The sequence below is a fragment of the Buteo buteo genome, chromosome 2 (genome assembly GCF_964188355.1).
Source record: "Buteo buteo chromosome 2, bButBut1.hap1.1, whole genome shotgun sequence".
NCBI lineage: Eukaryota > Metazoa > Chordata > Aves > Accipitriformes > Accipitridae > Buteo > Buteo buteo.
The window spans coordinates 48,942,968-48,959,978 of NC_134172.1; the positions used below are offsets into that span (position 1 = coordinate 48,942,968).

Genomic DNA, 17,011 nt, shown 5'->3' on the forward strand with positions numbered 1-17,011 from the left:
GAAGTAATCCCACTAAGTGCTACTTGAAGTTCAGCTAACAAGCAAGTCTGTTACTGAAAGAATTGATACTATCTCAACCACTAACTTAGTCGCTAATGATGGTTGAAGTATTCATGCGTATAGCCTTCAGCCAGTCTAATCTGATTTTTAAAATGCTGTCTTTAAGTTACTGCAGCTTTCTGGAAGTCACAAAAAAACCCATGGGCATAAATTATGAATATGGCTTTCAATACTCTTTTTCCACACCTACAACTCCAATTACTTTGTGAAAAATGTATGAATTTGCTAGCAGCTAGTTCTTTCAATCCAGTCATCCATCACAAATATGAAAAGACATAAAAGAAAGCAACATAACATATGTAGCATTCCTGCTAACTTTTTAATGTTGGTTCATATTTTGTTTGGAAAGGAGGTTTGCCATGTTTGAATTTTTCTTTATATCATCATCGTGCTGTTAAAATAATGTCCAATACAAAATATTCTTATTATTCCTACTGGATAATATTTGATATTGAGGGATTTACTTCAAAAATAAATGAACATGAACTGGTGATAGAGTAAACAAAGCTAAGCAGAAGGCAGCACTAATCATGGAACAGGAGTTACTGTCCAGAGCTTATATACACACCACTGTTTTTATAGACAGTTTATGGAACGTTGCATTTGGTAGTAATTTTAGTTTTTACTCCTACCCATAAAATTCAAAATACTAATGTTGATGTTAAAGCAGTCAGAGAGTGTACCATACACAGATGCACAGGCAATCAGTTTCAGTTAGGAAGTATTTTGATCTTTACTTCAGCACAAAGGTTACAAACAACAGCACCTTATCTGATAGTGCAGTGAAAACTGACAACTCATTGTACCTGCAGCCTATGGAACGAGGAGAAATAGTTGTGCAGAGTAAATCTTTTATAGTGCTGTGATTAGAAACTGAATTTTTTTAATTATTAATTTATTTTTTAAAAATTATTTATTCATTAATATGAATATGGATAATCAGAGAATTTGTCTAGCCTGATTTGATTGCCATTTTTACTTTTATATCCAAATGTTGTGACTTAAAATCACCACCAGATGACAGTGTTCTAGAAGCTTATAACTGCCTCTACAGAGTCACTGTCAGTATTATAAATGCAAAACTATACCAACAGTGGGATGAGAGTTTAAAAACATTCAGATCAGGGAACTGACAAAAACCAAAGTTTCTACATCAGCTGTATAATCCTTCTGCGTACAAAGTACAGGCTGCGCTTAGTAACTTGCTGGATATCAAATATTAAATTTCTTTACCACGTGGCTGACTTCCATGGTTGCTTACCAGACAGTCTATTTGCTGTTTATTTGTGTATTCATATATTCACCTGTGGTGCCCAGATATTGGTCTGATCTCAGTGAAGGTAAAACTGAGCAAAAAGGTTAATAGCCATCTGCATAAAGATAGTGAGTGACTTGAGGGAAAATTCTATTCAAATGCACAAGGCTATGAAAAAAGAAAGGGCACTGTCTGAGAAAGCTGAAAGGTAGCCTAAAGGCTGAAGTTGTTCAAGCTGACAAGAGGAATTAACTCACTTTAGAGTGAAGAAAAGCTGGCAGGCATTGCTGCTCTGCACTTTGGGAGGGAAAGGAACCTCTCTGCTCTAGTGGGAAAGTTGTTCAGAGATCACATTCCATGCCACACACCTCTCTTCACAGAAGTACAAAGTGCAAGCTTAGGCTAAGGTCTACTACGAACCACTGCAGTAAACTGGCTCACTAGTTAGGCCTGCAGGAGGAGGAAATTATTTGGATTTGGTCAGCTGAAAGACCACGAGCCATCTTTTTATGAATGGGAATATAAGGCATGGAAAGATTTAAAAGCAAGTGACAGGATTTGATCCTGCAAGGGTCTTATCTTCCTAAAACAAAAATATGTCATTTTATCAATAAATCTGTCATTTTATCAATACCTTGTTAAGTGGCATTTCCTTTCTGCTTTGTCTAGAGTGTCAAAACCTTTTTCCTAACTTCCACTTCACTTTAATTGTACTTTAAAAGCTCTGGATACCACAAAAATGGAGCCAATGATGCTACGAAACAACAGATCCTTTATATCAACAATGATGCTAGTCACGAGTTTGATTTTAAATTAGCTAGCAGCAGACTCTCACTTGAGTACTTTCATTCTTATTTCTGTAATCACAATACAAAAAAAAACCAACACAACACCCCCCCACTCCAGCCCCCTCTCAACAAATCTATAAGAGCAGGGATCTTGCATCTAAAAAGAGAAAATAACTTGCTCCTGAAGGCAGAGCTTCTTCATGGCAGAGGAGTGGGCTGGTTTCAAGGAGACCTGCATTCTATTCCCAGATCTCCCAGTGCCCTGGTCACCCACCCTGGGCAAACTATTTTGCACCTCAGTGCTTCTATTGGTATTTTAATCAAGAAGAGTGATGCTACCCAATTTCCTGCAAACACATGGTTAGTTTTCCTGTTTGCTTGCCCAACTGCTGATAGAAAGGTCAAAGGAATGACAACTTACATAGAGGCTTCTTAAGAATACTGAGATACATATTCCTAAGACACAGTTATGTCCCTGCTGGGATTTTTCTGATTCTAAGACAGTATTTTCACCTTAAGCACTGTTGTTAAGAAACAGCAAATTATTTTGCTTAATCATTTCTAGTCAGCAGGGCTAAGAATATATGCAAAGATCTTGAGACACTGAGGTTACTCAGTTGGGAAGAGCTAAAAAAACTAATTTCATTTGTGTGATCCCTTTAGCTAAAGTGCAGAACATCCAAAACCACATCACGGGAGATGCTACACCCAGCAGAATTCACTGCTGGGGAAAGTCACTCATACCATGACAGATTCTTAAAGAAGTATACTGAATCATATTTGCAACTATCAAGGTAAGCAACTATTTCAAGGAGAACCATGGTTTTTTTCCCCAATTACAATACTGTATAATTTGATAGGTCATTAAGGAAAACATTCACTGTCCTTTTACAGAATCAAATTTATGAAACTGATGGATGCAGAATACAGAAAACAGTGATTCAGGAATAATTATACTACTTCCTTGCATCCCAGTTTCTAGAATCTACAAAACAGAACAAATAAACATTTTTGTACTGTGATTACACAAAGCCATTACATACAAAAGCACAAAGACAATAGTTTTATGTAGCTAGATCTATCAATTATTGCTTGAATTCAGGACATATGAAGGTTATGAATGTAACAGATCTCTAAAAACACTCAACCAATTGCAGATTAGAAATTTGTCAGCATTTAAGATAATATCCTGATACTGCTATATTGTAGTTTGAGTACTGTCATACTCTAAATTCCCTACTACTCTTACTTTTCAAATGTTTTGGAGGGAAGTGTTTCTCAGCCTCCTTAACTCCTTTTTCTAGCTCCCAGGATTTACTACAAGCTTTGCCACCCACTGAGTAGTGTGGAATATCTCGTTGAAGAGACTGAGGGCTTTAGGCCTGAAATTCCTTTCATGTCTGACCTACTTCTCAATGACAGGCCCATAAGGCACTTCATAAAGAAGAGTAACTTACCTTTCAGTTGAAAATAGCAAACACTTCATCACCTCTGCTGAACTACTACAGGGGCAGAGTTAGTATTCAGTATTGATTTGCATACATGATATCTGGCTTTCTTGAAGTGCTTTAGAAACAAATGCATGGTAGCCCTGATGGTATGCCCATAAAATAAACACAAGTCATTTTACAGGCAAGTAAAGTGAGTTCTGGAAAACTCAAGATACTGCACAGCCACTTAGTGGTGGATATGGGATTGAAACATGGAACATTTGATACTGTTCCCAGATTTATCATTTAAAATATTTTTAACCCTGGGGTCTAGAAGACATCCTTACTTAACTGCATACACACATAATGAAAAGAGATGCTCCCCTTGTTGTATTCTCATGCTATTTCATGTCTTTAGGAGCTCACCTGTATGTAAGGATGACATGCTTCCTCTTTATTATCCCCCTTGTCTGCAAAGAAATACTGCCAATGCAGAATCTTGAGATGTGAAACACTTCTCTAACTTGAGAAAACTATTATTTAAAAGGAAGCAATTACCAAACTGCTCAGAACACTCCAAGTATGTGATTTTGCATCTTCATCTGTTAACATGCACTATTTCAAATTAAACTCAAATTCTAATCATCAAATTGTTCTCTCTCAGACTGTGCTCACCTTATTTTGTCACTTTGATTCCATACTCCTGTCTCACATACATCAAGTTTTTTCCCTGCTTATTTCGAAAAGGCCACAGACATTGGGTTTGGCTTAACAAATACAAGGCACAGCTCACAGAATAGTTATGCTTAATTATTAATATAAAATATACTTTCTTCATTTACTAATATAAAATATTCCTTATTGAATTCATAATATGAAATACTCATTGAATTTTTAATATAAAATATTCCTTATTGATGAGTGTATCTATTAAAATGGATCAGTTACCTTCTAAATGGCAAAATACCAGTTTTTCAACTATCCAAAATAAACTCTGATACCTGTAATTGAAGTATTACAATGTTACATTTACAGAGGAAAAAAATGCTTAAAAAAACCACCCTATCACCACAAAACAGTGACAAGTCTTCACACAGGTACTTCCTCTGGTCATTTGCTTCAAACCACCTGGACTTCCTGTGGCTCTGAAAGGGGAGGGGATGTTAAACCTAAGGGTTGCAATTATACAGTTCAATTTATAGTAAATGCAATATGAGGTCAAACTATTATATCAAGAAAAACTAAGCTGATCTCAACTTGTCCTCTGGCACCTGCAACTTCATTTGGAGTAACACCTGTGGGAGATAAGACAAAAGAGATGCTGAGTTGATGGGGACTGCCTCAGTATTAAAGAGCATTTCAGACAGAGGTCATAATCTGAAAGTTCAGGTCTAGAAAGATACTAGCAATTTCACAAGTTTGTTTGGTACTACAATGTAAAGCAAACTAGCTTGGCATAAAAAGAGCAAGACAACTGTGTAATTTATTACTCTGCCTGGCTAAATTAAAGGATTTCAGGCAATTTGATTATTATTTCCAACACTGCCAGGTCCTTCTTATGAAACCAGGAGCTTGTGAGCTTCTTATTCTGACTTAGCACAATTTGCATGCAACGGAAGAAACTCCAAGAGTATGATGCAAGTCACTGTTTACTAAAGAATTTACAGTATGGTTTTTACTCTGTGAATCTTTTACATTAAACGCGTGTGATAATACCTATTCACAGAAGTGCTACACTCAATTATTTACCAGAGATGAAGGCCAGACCTTGTGCTCAAGCAGGGGGGCCTGCTGTGGGTACTTGGATCAGAATATACAGAACTCATGGAAACAATGAGATGTCATTCTATCTCCTACCAGTAATGACTAGAATAGAGACATGTTATTTAGTCTTTGATTTCCAAACGTAGTGTCATGTATTGTTCTTCTATTATCCTACCTTATTCAGTTCATCCCTGTAACTATCCAAAAGAGCAAGAAATGTTATTTCTACATCATATAGGTCCCTAGATGTCTGTTCAACTCATTCTTCAATATAAACTGCTACAATCCAAAGCACCAGGATAATCTTGCAGTTAGGACACTGAGAGAAGACAAGAGGAAAAAGCCCATTAGGGTCAGAAAAAGTGTTACAGACAGTTAAAATTTCATAATTATACTATAAATATGCACACAAATAGTCAGAAGGAAGGCATAACTTCCTTTTGGCTCTGTTCAGATACTGTAAGAAAGATAACACTTCACTTGCTGTCATAATGCATTAACCACCATCATGCTATTATATAATTCCAGTTCAAAGCATACTCTAACAGTTCGCACTAAAAACGTTTCATGCAGTATTTTCTCCTCTTCCTCCATGTACTAAAAATTACTTTAAGTTAATCTAATTAAGCACAATATGAAGGTTCATACGTTCATTGATTTTATTATTCAAAATATTTTTCTAGATATTTAATTCTTTAGTAGTCCAAACTTTTGCTAGTCCATTAGGGACAATACTAAGCAAGTACCATACTGCAGGTAAGATCAAATTTTGTTCTTGCCAATCTCTGTTACAACCTTTTAATTTCTTATAGCTATGAACAACGTCAGAAAGTCTCAGTGGGTAATATACTACCCACAAGCCATGTGGGGCTTGGGGTCTTCTGGTGCAGTCCATTGAGGATGTGCTCAAGCAGGGAGCCACACAGGAAGGTTAGGTATAGGGAGGTAACTGTGGACTATTATGAAATAACAAACCACCGTGAATGAGGCTGCTTTAGCTTCTGTGGTGTCGGTAATCTAGAGTACGTACTTACAAAACATACTCTTGTTGCCATCACCTTACAGCCTGCAAACCAGCCATGAAGCTATCGAGAAGTTTTGGAAGTGACTTATCTTACCTAAGAAGCCTGAAATACTTCAGAATCAAGGTGGTACTTCTCTGGAGTTCAAAGGAGAAATTGCTGCTTCAGGGGAATACCTAGCCTCCAAAACCAAAACTGGAAAAGCAGACATCATACAGGTAAACACAGTGGTTGCTCAACACAAGCCTCAGAGCAAAAAGAACAGATAGGTGGTAGACTGCAAACACAATCCAGAGCAGAGAGACAGGTACAGAAACGGCCTCCAAATCATTCTTTGTCCAAAAGCAAATAAAATTTCTGAATTTTAAGTTTGAAGATTTGCAATTTTTAGTGCAGTTTTGTCTTTTTTTAGCACTGATTTACAAATAAATAAATCCAGTTGCATCATTCATGCAGAGACGCCCTAAGAAGACAAAAGCAGAAAGGATCAAGTCAAAAGCTTTGTTATATGGTGCAAAGGAAATAATGAAGGGGGAGAGAGTTCCCTCATGCTTATTTGAGGAGATTACCACTGCAGACAAGAAATTTAACTCCTATGAAATAATCTCCATTAATGACAACTAGTAATTTTACTTCTAGCTAGTGAAACTGATTTCATTTTTGCTGCAGTGGAAGAGTTTTGTTGTTTCGTTAACACTAGGACTGCTCAAAGGTGAAGGCTGCTCAAAGATAGAAATACCTAAAGCACAGAAAACTGAGGTTTGCCTCCAATGTTTCCAGAGATTTTTAGGAGGGGAAGGAGGAAAATGTAAATACTGAATACATTTAAAAGGCTTGCTTACTAAAATGAAACGCTTCCTTTAAGAATGAGAAACTTAAGAAGTACATTAGTTAACACAGAAAATATTTCTAGTTTTTAAATCAAAACCAAGAATTGTTTGCTTTTTAACATCATCTTCTGACTTCTATTTTAAGTACTTCAGTATATTTTTGTTTGTTGACATACTTGGAAATCAGGCAAAGTATAAACACTGAAAATATAAACTATTAACAGAATTTGAAACATGGAACTCAAAATCAGACCTCACAGTGCAAATACAGAAGAGACAGGGGATCAGAAGATGGCATCACTGTAGAGGTAACAGCACAGTATTGACAAATGAGGGCAGTGCTACTGCCTGATGTTAAGGATACAAGTATCAGGTCTTCAGTATGCCGGTGTAATAACCTTCAAATCTTTGTGATTCTGTCCTTCCCAGTGCTTTAATTATAGCCACCTGCAGCAAGAGCCTACTCGGTGCCAGCGAGAGGCTGCAACCAGCAGCAGCTTTCATCAGCTGATCAGGGATAACAGCTTAGACTTTTGCACCTATTTCTCCCTCTTCTTACCTTTACTGTACCCCTGCAAACTCCACCCCTTTGTCTCCTCTGTGCTAAACCGGAGTTCTCAGTCCTGGGTTTCGGCCAGCTGCCTGGCTTAGGGTGGGGAGAAGCTGCTTCCCAGGTGAGCGGCCAGAGCGAGCTGCAATGCACCCTCAGCCTCACGCTCGCTGCTGGGGCACCTGGCAGCCCACGGTGCCTCCCACCCACTGCTGACCTCGTACACACAGCACCGTGCCAGTCGTGGGCTGGCATCAGAGCAGCTGAGTGAGCTGCTCGTGTTACTTTCCAGGCTGTAGGTGGGCCTCTGAACTTTTACTTGTCATTAGCAAGGGAATGATTTCAAATTAAAAGCTTCTGGAATTTTTACAAAATCTCCAAGTGAAACTCTCACATTTCTCATCTTAATGTAGCACGGTCAAGGGCAGATGTAAAATAGTTTAACTCAGTTTTTTCTTTTTAAGTTGCCCAGAAATAGAGCCAGTAAGTAAAATAGTTGCATCTAAGAACAGTTCAGATGAGTTTCAATTCAATGTCTTCCTTACAACTTTTTTCTTGATCTCAATAATTTCTGGGGTAACTTTTTGCTACTTTTTAGTAGCCTTTCTGGACGCTACTCCTTTAAATCTGACAAATACGATCAAGTGCAACCCTCAAAAAGCTAATTTGAAATAAGCATTTTCACTGCTTTTCCTCATCCATTCCTGGGACTTGGTTTTTTTTGTTTTGAGGAAAAGGTGTGCATGTTTTACCAGTAACAACATACAGATAGAAAGCCACTTTTTTGCTGTTCTAGGTTATACTCCACACATTACTTCTACACTTATCAATGACAAATTATGAGGAACGCAACTATTATGTAGTTTCAAGCAACTAAACTTTAGTTCTATCAACCCATATTTTTAAGTTTAGATAGCAGTTATCATCCTATCCTACTGGTTATGTCTGGTACCATCTTTTACAAGCAACCCAGCCAAATGTCTTCTCCATAACATACAAAAGTAGATAAATGCAGATGCAGAACTGGTTGTTCTAAAAATGAACATGGCTGTCTTGCTTACTAGGATTTGAGAACTGTAGTATTTCCCCCAGGAAACAGGCAAAGCTTGAAAAGTCAGCACACATCTTACTTATGCTTGTCTGGTGACTATTTAAATTCCTTCTCAAAGGTTTTGAGGTAAAGCAGACACAGAGAGTTAGGAGAATACTGTGACATCTTTGGTGAAGGAGTAACCTAACAGCATGAAATGGTTATTTAAATAATTGCTTGTCATTAGACACTGCAACCTGTTTGAGATTCCATTTAGCCTAGTTTTAATGTTTTTTAGTACATGATGTTCTGGTTTATACACATTGCATGTATGTGTATTTCATATATATAAACAAAAGTTACAATTTCTGTTGGTGATTTGAAGGATTCATAAATTGGTGGATTAACCCATTCTATTTGCATTAATAAATCCTAAAGTATTTGTTTTCAACCTTAAGTGATTAAATAATCTGACGCCTATAAAGAAGTAGCAAAACTAAGTTGTTGCATAAAGGCTTAAGGTATGGTTCGAAGTATAGCTTTGCTCTGAAAAATTACTGTAAAAACAGTATGAAAAAGAATCCATATTTGTTGTGCCTTGGTTCTGACACCAGATATGCTTTATGTAGTCATGTAGAGAGTTTGGGTTTGGGGGTTGGGGGGGGGGGGTGGATTTTAGAGAGGGGGGTTTCCCCAAAAATCGACAGGCCCACAAACCCAACCTTGGCTCCTATAGTCACCCAGCGTTATTTCTTGCTCATGTCTCACTTCCTGTAACAAAAGTTCTCCCTGCCAAACAGTGTCCTCATTACAGTTGTGTAATCCCGTTTTTTAAAAGTGATGCCCTTGGTGACACCTGTGCAAGCTGAGCTGAGGTTGCATAAGTAACCAACTGGCTCTCTTAAATGGAAGCTAATAAACAAGCCTGCACACGAAACTATTATCCAGTTTGTGTGTGTTCTCTCTCTCTCTTTTAGCTGAGCTTGTCAGAACAGTTAATAAGTGTACAAAATATTCAGCCATTAATCATCACAGAAGTTACTGAATCTCTTCTCGAATGCTACAGAAATGTTGCACAAGACTGTCAGGTCACTCTTCAGAAATAAATAATGCCTGGAAGTAGAATAGCCCAGTATATATTTGGGTTGACATCTACTTGCTTTTATACTTCTTTTACATTTGCTCAGCCTACAAACAGTAGAAGACAGATTTTTTCTCTTGCATCATCTATAGCTTTGTTTACTCTGTTTCAATCAGTTTGACTTTTGCTAATATAATTCAAGAAGTCTCAGAGTTACGTAGGTATCATGCATAGGTGTCATTTAGGACATCCCCTAACAATCATGATTATTTGCATGATCATCTTAAAAAACCCTGAAAAGGCAAAACAAAACCTTAAAAATTGCAAGTAATCTTCTCTTGTTCATGTGTCAAATACAGAATTCTACAGTGTTAAAGTTTTTTTAGATCAGAACTAACTGCACATTACATACAGAAACATACATACTTGCTTTTTACTCCTTCTAGGTCATAAAGGTTGAGCTGCCATAACCCTCAGAAGAATCAACATGAAGTATATAGAGATAAATTTGCTACAAAATCTAAGTAATGCTATATTTAGGCTCTAAAACGCAATATACATTTAAAGGAATATTATCAATTTCATTTGTTTAAATATTTTCAAATTATATATCCACTTTTCAGTTTGGCCAGTTCTAGTGTTACAACTAGACATGTGGAGTCTTCTAGTAGCTTCACTCTCTAGCTGAATAAAAGAGTCACATATTGTCATAAGAAAGACTGAATAGGGATATGCTATATTAAAATCCTGCATAAAGCAAATGATTAAAGACAAATGTCAACAGGTTAGACTTTACAGACAAGTAAGACACGGTTTAAACTGTATTTAATTTAAATGAATTAAATATTATAAACATGTCTGTGATGTTTTCACATTTTTCTTCTTCCTCGTTATTTTCTAGTATTTGAATTCCATCAGGATACCATTTCTCTAAAATGTTAAGAATAGGAACTTTTTTTTAAAAAAACCCAAAAACATTTGCATAGTATGATAGTCCTAAAATTTCAAGCACTGGAGCTACTATCTGCTCTAATCATGACCTGGCAAAGCTGGTTTTGCTCTAGATCTTGGGTGCCTGTACCTTATAGACAAATATTACTTAATTCCTAGTCTTCTGATTTTCAATTCAGTGAATGGAATTATTAAACCCAATCTGCTTAATTTGAATGGGCTGTTTCTGTCAGGAGTGCTGAGTGTCCATAGCTGCCATTGACTGAAGTAGCAGTGTCTGCTCAGGAGCTGTAAAGACACTGGACCAAAAGTGATGGTGATTAAGTCTACAAAGAAGATACAAAGTTACCATTGACCAGCTTCTGCGAGCAATATACAGACTTGACAATCTCTAAAGTGCAATTCAGAGCCTGACATTTAAAATTTAAATTTCAGTGTCCTTTTGCTTCTCCAATTTAATAGTACTTGTATGAAGGAAACATCCACCTTCACCTTCAAATAATGACGCAAATTAATGTCAGACATACACCAACAGAGAAGTGCACTGAAGCAGTGAGCAGCACCATGCAGGATATGGGCTCAATGCTAATGGTAAAGAAGCATCTCTCTCAGTTTGGCTTTCAGTTATAGTATTTGATTGTTTATTTAAATACATTAGACAGGGGATCAACATTGTTGCTGGAGAAAACGAGATGAAGGCTCAGTGAAAGCTGTTTTTGTTATATGGAGAATCTGTGCACTTTGAAGAGAATTGTAAAGGAGGGGTTCCTTCAGGTAGGAAGCAAAAGTAAGAGAGTATTTTAATTTTTATTATATTTTCTAAAGAAGACAAAAAATCGTAGTAGATATGTCTTAGTTATATTCATAATTTGTTCACCTTTGCATAGCTGGTGGGAACACTGTTAGTAGGTGAAGATAATTTGGGTTGTGGGGATATCAGCCATAGGAGAGTTCTGATAAACGCCCATTAGATGCTAGCATGTTATAAAATCTAAATGTATTTAAAAGCCGTATTTAAACTTTACATTCTAATGACATTTCTACATTAAAAAAAAAATATAACAGGCATCAGAAAAGTGACTAAGAAAAACATGTGAGTACATACTAAAAGATGTACATGTGTACTTGCTTATGCTTAATATAGACACTGCTTGTTAGTTTTGCAAACTCAGCTATGTAAGAGTGAGGTGATTTCCTCTATGCGGCTTGAGTGTCATCAGTAAAATCAAGCGGCATTTACACAATCTTTTGGGGGAGATACATAACACACAAGGAATAGATCGTGACTTCAGATTGACTTTTCAAAAATGATATTTAGCATAGGAAATCATCAGTATTTCTATATATATCAAACAGAACAAAGACGTTTAGAAGTACATCTATCAGGTCTCCAAGGATGACGATACTTGGATCTCTAGTTGTTTTTACAATGGAATAATAATGAAAAGCTCTCTATGAAAAATAAACATATGGCTATGTATAATATAAAAACCTTCAAATTTTAAAGTAGAACTTTAATTTTTAAATTCATTTGTTCAGAAAATAACTTCACTTTCTTAAAAAAAAAGGGGGGCTTCTCACTAACTCTCAGTCCACAGCCCTTGTTAAGATATTTCATAATTTATCTATATCTAAATGGGATTGATTGAAATAATGCCAGTATCCTCTCCTTATTTCTTATTTAACAAGCTGATCTTTGGACACTGTTCAGAGCACTCTAGTGCTTAAAATGTTACTGTGTAAGAGTGGATACTATCCCATAGCGATTTAAAAAATCTTCTCATAAACACATTCTAAACATAAACCACAATACTCTAGTGCTTACCTTATTTCTAAAAGACTTAACCCCCCCCAAAAAAACTAAGAACCAAAACAGTGAAAATAAAAATCTAGGAAGTGGGGAGCATTCTGTTTTCAACTGTTTGGTCAATTAACAAATCTGTGTTAAAACAGAAGTTTTCTACAAAAGATTGCATTTACTTGGAAATCTAGATTTCTGGGAGAGCATTGGAATACAGATTTTTCAGTTCGCCGTACCCACAGCTATTCAACAGACAGTCTAACCATTTCCCTGCTGAGGATGCAATGGACCTGAACCAGAAGAACTCATGCAATTCTACTGCTGGAGAGCACCGAAAAGATTTGTGGATGCTAATCCCCACCAAAATGCATCGTATATGCATAATTCCTACTATATCTTACAGATTTTTGCACTATTAAAAGTAAATGAGGTAAAGGGAAAAACTAAATGTCACTGATTCTGCAGTTACCTAGCTCTACCAGAAACCTTCTAGTCTGTATTAACCCCTACAAGAACAGCTGTGAAATGTGCATATCCCCACAATAAACAGCCAGGAATTTTGAATGCTTGGTTTCTTCCACTACTTGGTAAATGTCATATGTATGCAAAAACCTTACAGAGGAAGCCTGATAATAGTCCCTCAGTACTCCAATGAATTCTACGAAAGATTTAAATAAAGAATTTCATTATTACATTCAGCATACAGTCTGCATGCATTCTGCCTTATAACTATTTCAAATATTCTCTTTCAAGTCTTAAATTGTTTCCCATCATTTACATTTAAGTCATGCAACCCTTTGCTTATTGCTTTGAATGTAACTGAAAATCAACATTACTTTGAATAATGACAAGTGCTTCAACAGAGCTGGTACTGAATCATTTTAAAGATCTTTTGACTGTGCCACAGGGTTACTTGTTCTTTTGCCCTATTTAGTTTTCCAGTAACTAAAAATACATTTTACTAGTCTAGTAACTGAATTATAAACTGCCCAGTGTCTGTGTATGTAACTTTTACATTTAACTTACAGTAGAAACTGTCTGATTCCTATGGTTCCCCAGACCTTATATTTTGTAGATATATTCTGGGTCCTAACAATTTCTGAGTTAAAAAATTGGTGCAGAGAAGATCACATGCAAGACGTCATCCAAGGAAGGCAATGCATCTTTTTTTCTTCTTGAATTTTTAAAAAACATCTAAATGCTGAGACTGAAAACATTACTTAATATGTATTAGCGTCTGTGTATCTGATGACAGAAATGTATCTTCAGCAGAAACTAAACTCTTAAAAGGTGGGGGAGGACAGGACTGAAAGGGCCTGGCAGAAGCCTCCTGTAAGCATATCCAATAACTGTTTTGAAAAACCAACCAACCAAACAAGCAAAAGTTGCTCCCTGCATTACAAAAGGGGTTTGCACTTATTTTACAGTATAGCTGCACAAAGTTCATTTTCCACCTGTCACAAGTGAGTAGTAGAGCAACCTTTTCGTGGGGAGTGGGGGAACAAGCAGTTACTAACAACACTGGGAATCTCCAAAAGAGCATCTACTACAGCTGGAAAAAAAATGTATGTTCAATTGTGCCAAATGAATTGTTGAGTGATGGTATCTGAACTGAGGAGATGGAAACTACAGGAAAGGAAGGGGACAAAATGGGAAGGAGAGAAATAAGTGGATGGAGGTGGTCAGAACTTCTTAAAATGCTATGTTAAACCCATCTACCAATTAAACTAATAGCTGGAAGTTATTCTTTCCATAAGAGGGGGAGGGGTGAGAGAGTGAGAGAGAGAATAGGGAGGACACAGAAGGGAAAATACATGGGATGACATCAGGGATTAAGTTAGACTATAATCCTACATGTGTGCCATCACTATTACATTCTTAGCCAGAAGCTGCAATAATCACAAAACAAAAGCTTCATGGGAGGATTAGAAATGCTAAAGAGAGGGACAAAAGAAGAAGATATTCAAAACTCCACCAATAGCAAACATTACACAGGAAAACACATTTTTCTCTCATCAAAGTTGTTTCAGTAACAAAATCTCTTTAAAACTGTATACAAATTATTTCAGGAAGTTGACATTGTTGAAAGTGTCCCATACAACTGACTGACAGATTCATCCTAGATATACTTTCTTAGGTGGCCATTGCTCTAAAAAGAACTAAGATTTCACCCATGGAATGCCTCAAGTGAGCAAAACAGTTTGAGAGAGAGATTTCTAGAGAAACGGGAAAGGAGAGAGGTATGACAAGGAATCTATACTAACCTACCATATAAAAAGACAACAGTGAAGAGAAAATATATTCAAAGGCAGATCCAGTGATACTTTGTTCATTCATTCATTTATTTTTAGCAGAAACTCATTATTAACAAAGCAAGCTTTATAGTAAGAATTTCTTCAAGGCAGATTCATACATAATTGTATATTTTGTAACTGCAGCCATTTCACAGCAAAAGTTCAAACATAACTTTCATTTTCTGACTTCTAATTAAAGGTTGATAATGAAACTGTATATAACTTGACCGTTTTACTCCTCATTAATGATGCTGAACTCAGAATTGCTACTGTGACATTCTGTACCACTGCCTGTAATAACTGCACTGTGTATACACTGCACTGTGCATCACTCTTCAGTCAAGTAAACAATTGCTCTTTCAAGCCACAAAAACACGTATCTGCTCTCAAGGAGACATGCATTTTGCTGCATCATTAAAAAAAAATGTGCAGCCTGTGATATCAAAAGACTAAACGTATGCAAATACCAACACCTCATTGGAGAAAAATGTACAAATGATTGATAATATTTTCCCCCTTTATATAGCAACATATTAACAGAGAATCATCCCACACAGGCCGGGGACATCCAACATTTCAGAAGATTCCACACAAACCTGCCACTCAGCGGGAGACTTCTCCTACCAGCTAGACCAAACCAAAAGGACCCGAGATGTTTTTAATGAAGACTCTCCATAAAGCCCAGAAAATCAGCAGGTGAGTCATTCTGTAAGAATAATCTTCAAATAAAAATGTAGTTTTTAAGCCAGTACTTTTTTTGGTTTTTCCTACTTATCTTCCATGAGAAACTTTCTACTTCATCTTCCTGCGGTGAGATCATCAACTATTACAACAGAAATTAATGCGATGTTAAAAATAAGCACGGTGAGGCTATGCTGTACGATCAGCTGAGGAAAAGAGATTGAGACAGTATAAGGTTTCTCAGACAGAAAGTTATAAAATACTAATGAAACTCAAGGAAGTTTTTTTTATGTCTACTGTAATAGATTTAATTCACTTGCATGTCCCTTTTTCTCTACTTTGTGCACACCCACTTGAGCTTACTTTAGTAAGACAACATTTGACCTCTGCCAAGGGCTCTGGGGAATGTTCTTGAGTCCTACCACTAGACTTGTCATTGTAACAGTGCTTTTTCATTCCCATGTGATTTCTGACATATGAAATGCCGTCTTTACGTTCTTAGATACCCTGCACTTACTGACAGAGGTGTTGAAAAGCACAAATGACTACAGATCTGATCCCAAGTCTATTTCACAGGAGAGTCTCATCAATACTTTCATGAAGGTTAGCTGCCTCTTTGAGTATAAATTGGAATATATTTAGCGGTATAGTCATTTCTTTCTTTTCTATATGTTATCATTAGGGACTCTGATGCTTGCTTATACTTGAATTTTGATAGTATGTTAGGCTGGTTGCGTTTGGGCCAGTATAAGGTGTAAATGCTCGTACAGGATTTTTACCCACAAACCCTGCCTGGCACCCATCCACTTAAATCTTCTGAAACCCATGCGTGGCGTGCCACGCGAAAATGGTGGCAGCGGGACGCACAGCCTGGTAGGGCGCGAACGAGCACGGCGGTTTGTGCGGGCCCGGCCGCGGCGGCAGCCGGCGGGTCGCGCTGCGGTTCTACCGAGGCGGCTGCGGCCTCCCGGGGCTCTAGCTGGACCGTTCCCCGGAGAACGCCACTCCATTAAAAAAAAAAAAAAAAAAAACAAAAAACAAACAAACAAACAAAAAACCCCAGCTAAAACCGAGAAGCAAACACAAAGGAGAAGGTCGCAGACCTACCTCTCCCCGCCACAGCAGCGAGCCAGCCGGCCTGCTTGGGGATAGGGGGGCCGAGGCGGAGAGCCGGCCGCCGCAGCCCTCCTCACCACAAGGCGCGACCCCCCTCCCTTCGCTACCTGCTGAGGAAAAGAGAAACGAGGGGAGAAGGGCACGCTTCTCCTCCGGCAGAGCACTTAACATCAGGCGCTGACTGCTACTGCCTCGCCTTCCCCGGGCTGAAAGGACCCCTCAGGCCGCAGGCACCCGCCATCCCCCCCCTCCCTCCGTTCCCCACGACCGCCGGCCGGGACCCCGCCGGCCGGGACCCCGCCGGCCGGGACCCCGCCGGCCGGGACCCCGCCGGCCGGGACCCCGCCGGCCGGGACCC

At 37.8% G+C, this 17,011-nt stretch overlaps 1 long non-coding RNA gene across 1 annotated transcript; it reads right to left on the minus strand.

The window, feature by feature from the left end:
• Positions 1-767: 767 nt before the first annotated feature.
• LOC142043141 (uncharacterized) lies at positions 768-16,900 on the minus strand. The gene is made up of 4 exons (XR_012653953.1): positions 16,645-16,900; positions 6,416-6,782; positions 5,473-5,616; positions 768-4,828 (listed from the first exon to the last, which is right to left on the minus strand). It is a non-coding gene; the product is annotated as an uncharacterized LOC142043141 (long non-coding RNA).
• Between the last annotated feature and the right edge of the window lie 111 nt (positions 16,901-17,011).